We start from the raw sequence: 4,026 nt of genomic DNA, 5'->3' as shown, positions 1-4,026 counted from the left end.
AGTGGGGTCATTCTACCATAAACTGCTACTAACTGTAGTGAAATGATGCAAGTTAAAATCAGAACCTGGACTCAAATATATCTCCCAGTTTTTTTAAAAAAGTTGATTGTTGTACAAATTAAGTGAAAAACTTGTGTGGTATGTAGCCAAGTTCCTAGCACTCATAGTCAGCACTAAGTAAACTTCAGCTCTTATGAAGGGGAAGTCTGAAGTAGGGGTTAAAAGCATGAACTCTGGGGTCAACCAGAGCTGGCTAGAAGTTCAACTCTGACAATTTCTAGCTGTGTGTCCTTGGACAAGTCCCTTCACCTCTCTGGGCCACAATTTTCTCATCCGTAAAATGGGAATAATGTGGGATAAATGTCCTAGAGTTATTATGAACATTAACTGAGTTCATGTCTGCAAAGTCCTTAGAATGGCGGTAGCAGACAGGAATTGTTTGCTCTTACAGCTTCAGTGATCTCCCTAAGCTCAAGGCGATGTATCAGGAGCCTCCTGACTGTGACTAGTGATTACTTCATTCACATTACTTAACCAACAGCTATTTATAGTGTGCCTGCTATGCAAACCACTCAACTAGGTATTAGGAGGGATTGAAAGAGTTGTAAGACACAGGTACGTTTCTTACCCCAAAGAACACAAACCCTAAATCAGGAACCATGGTTGGTAACTTCAAGCAACACAGTATGCAACTGTTCCTAAATGCTTGATTCAAAAGATGATGGAGAATTTCAGAGGTGAAAGGTCTACCATAGACTTGGAGAGAAGGACAAGGGAGAGGCGTGGGGAGCTAAGGCACGGCATCGAGCTGGATCTTGAAGGAGGAATAAGAATGAGAGAGCCGCACTTCCCTGGTGGCGCAGTGGTTGAGAGTCCGCCTGCCGATGCAGGGAACGCGGGTTCGTGCCCCGGTCCGGGAGGATCCCACATGCCGCGGAGCGGCTGGGCCCGTGAGCCATGGCCGCTGAGCCTGTGCGTCTGGAACCTGTGCTCCGCAACGGGAGAGGCCACAACAGTGAGAGGCCCACGTACCGCAAAAAAAAAAAAAAAGAAAAAAAAATGAGAGAGACAGGGAGCAGGGTGCTCTGTGCCTCAGAGGTGCCCTTGGGGGTGCTGGTCTCCCAAGGACCAGAGAGAGGGCAGGTGGAGATTAGGGGGCAAAGGAGCAATCAGTTAGGAAAGGTAGGTGGAGGCCGGTTCTTGAAAAGTCTTTAAAGCTAGGCTATTGCTTCAATGTCTACACTAGAAGCAGTGGGGATTGAAGGACTTTATTGGTAGTTTTTAACTTTAATGTTGATTAAAATTACACGTCTCATTTTTGTTGAAAAGTAGAAGTGCAAACTTATAGATCCCACTGCACACTTAGGAAATCAGAATCCCTGACACTGAGGCTCAGACAAAGAATTCCACAGGCTGTTCTGACATTATTCGAAAGTTGAAAGCCGTTGCTACAGAGCCTTGAAAACCTGGATTACCACGAACAGCTTCTATGGCAGAAAGGTCAGAAGGAAGGAAACTAGGATTTGCTGAGTGCCCACACGTGCCAGGGGACTGACAGGTATTCTTTCACTGAGTCCTAACAACAGTCCTATTAGGGGGACGTTATGATGCTCATTTTAGGGATAAAGAAGCCAATAGTTGGACGTGTTGCAAACACAGTAAGCCGCAGACAGGGCTTTCAAACCCAGGTCCCAGGCTCCAGGATGACTGTACTTCCCACTGTATCACCTGATTGCCCCAGAAACACCCGTGTGCGTCTTTCTCCTGAAATTTAGTGCAGGTCAGACAAAGTCCAGTAGCAAATGTGGTGTCATAAGCACTCTTCTCCCATCCTCATTTCTCTCCTCCAGTGAAATCTGAATTTACCTTCCCTTTGCCCTGAAGCTGGCCCAGAATCACTGAGGGCCATCATTTCAAGCGGAGTTTATTCTTGTAACCGAGCTTCTTCTAACTTTCTTTTTCCTCCACCCTTTCCTTTGTGGTATCTCCTAATTCACCCTGTGCAGTTTTGTTTTCTTTTATAAGTTTCAGGTATACAGCATTACAGTGTAAAGTAAAACTCTGGAGAACATCAAAGGAAAATGGCCATGCATTTGCTCTTTAATGTTTTCCTACGATATATTAAAATAAAAACAAAGTATCAGTCTCTTCACAAGTAGTAATTTATATTCTCTGGATTTTTTCAGCCCACAACAACTGGATTCTCTTTTCTGTATACCCTACAGAGTGATCACCATGAGTCTAGTTAACATCCATCACCACACAGTTGACCCTCTTCACCCATTTTGCCCATCCCATAACCCCCTTCCCCTCTGGTAACGGCTAATCAGATCTCTGTAGGTAAGAGTTTGTTTTTGTTTTATTTTGCTTGTTCATTTTTTTTTGGTTCCACATATGAGTGAGATCAGACAGTATTTGTCTTTCTCTGACTTATTTCAATCAGCATAATATCTTCAGTGTGTAGCCATGTTGTCGCAAATGACAAGATTTCATTCCTTTTTATGTCTGAGTAGTATTTCACTATATATATATATATATATATATATATATATACATACATACATACATATACACACACCATATCTTTATTCATCCATCAATGGGCACTTAGGTTGCTTCCATATCTTGGTTATCGTAAATAATGCTGCAGTAAACATGGGGGCCAGCACCCTATGCAGTTCTGAAACTCCTCATTCATAGCAGAACACACAATGAAATCTTAAATAATTCCTTTTGTGGTTTCCTTTTTACCCTAAGGGTGACATGGGGTGGCAGCTGGCGGTGGAGGAGGGTTTGTCCACAGGAGGCTTCCCTTGAAATCCACAGGAAATGATGTGGATGCGCTGTTTAGCTTTCTCGAATGTCTACAAACAAGCCCTGGGACACTGGTTGTTATTTTCAGCTAAGCAAGTTCCTCATTCTGCTTTCGAAAGCCGTCTCCCTTTGGTAGGATTTTAGTCACTGTATGTGTGTCTGTGAGACACTTAACGTCTTTCCTTAAATTAGTACTCTGTTCTCCACCTGAGTGGAAGATTCTCACCTTACAAGGCCTCCTTCTACTTTTTTTTTCCCAAAAGGATGTTAGATTTATCGATTTATCAGATTTAATGCTTTATTTTTCTGACTTGCTATCAGTCACATGACGCAAGAAGCCATTTCCCCCCTTTATATATTCTTTCCTAATTCTCCCATAAATGATTCTCTTCCAATTTATTTTTCTCCCCACTCTAAATTGGAACCCTGGGTAAATGCTGAGCAGCCCTTTTTCCAGCTTCTAATGTTCTTCAAATGGAATTGACAGGTAGTACTTTCCTTGACCCATATCACTGAGGGCAATCTCTGTCTCTCTGGGGCTCAGCCCCGTGTGGGTTTGCTTATTTCTGTGCTGAAGGGGCCTGAATATGATTTCTAAGCCAAAGGGGTTCAGACATAATATCTATACCTATACTCTAAGTATTTACTTTGGCAAGTGACACCTTCATTCCAGTTGCCCCTGTTAGGAAGCCATAATGATGCTTTGAATTCTCTGCAGACCACAATATATAAATGTGCAGATTGTACAATGCAAATCCCAAGAGGTGACAATCACCTAGACCACAGTGTGACTAATGCTCCCTGGAGTTAAGCAGTGCACACCCTGCACAACCATACTTAGAAACTTCTTTTCCTCTAATGTAAATCATTTTCTGCCTTCTTAAAAATAATGGTCATTTATAGACTCTTTTGCTTGCCTAAACATTATAATCAAGGTCTCATAAATTTAAAATTACTGATAAAGACTTAGGGAATAGGAAGATATACTGTCTGTATATCTTCCTTTTCCCTATGCCTTATCTTTATTTTCCCCATATTTTATTTTCCCTATCATCTTGCTCCCTAGAATACACTTTGTTTTTTAAAACATTGCAAAGTCATTGGGATAACTTGAGAGATGACAGATGGTGTTATCCTCAGTAAGGGAAAGTAGGTGGTAAAAAGGGGGAGTCACTAATGTCAGGCAAAACATCAGAGTCATGGTACCAAGAA

This window comes from Aethalodelphis obliquidens, unplaced genomic scaffold (genome assembly GCF_003676395.1).
Source record: "Aethalodelphis obliquidens isolate GAN/ISIS:26980383/991018 unplaced genomic scaffold, ASM367639v1 scaffold40, whole genome shotgun sequence".
NCBI classification, from domain to species: domain Eukaryota; kingdom Metazoa; phylum Chordata; class Mammalia; order Artiodactyla; family Delphinidae; genus Aethalodelphis; species Aethalodelphis obliquidens.
The sequence above is the reverse complement of the archived record's forward strand: the minus strand, read 5'-3'. Positions refer to the sequence as shown.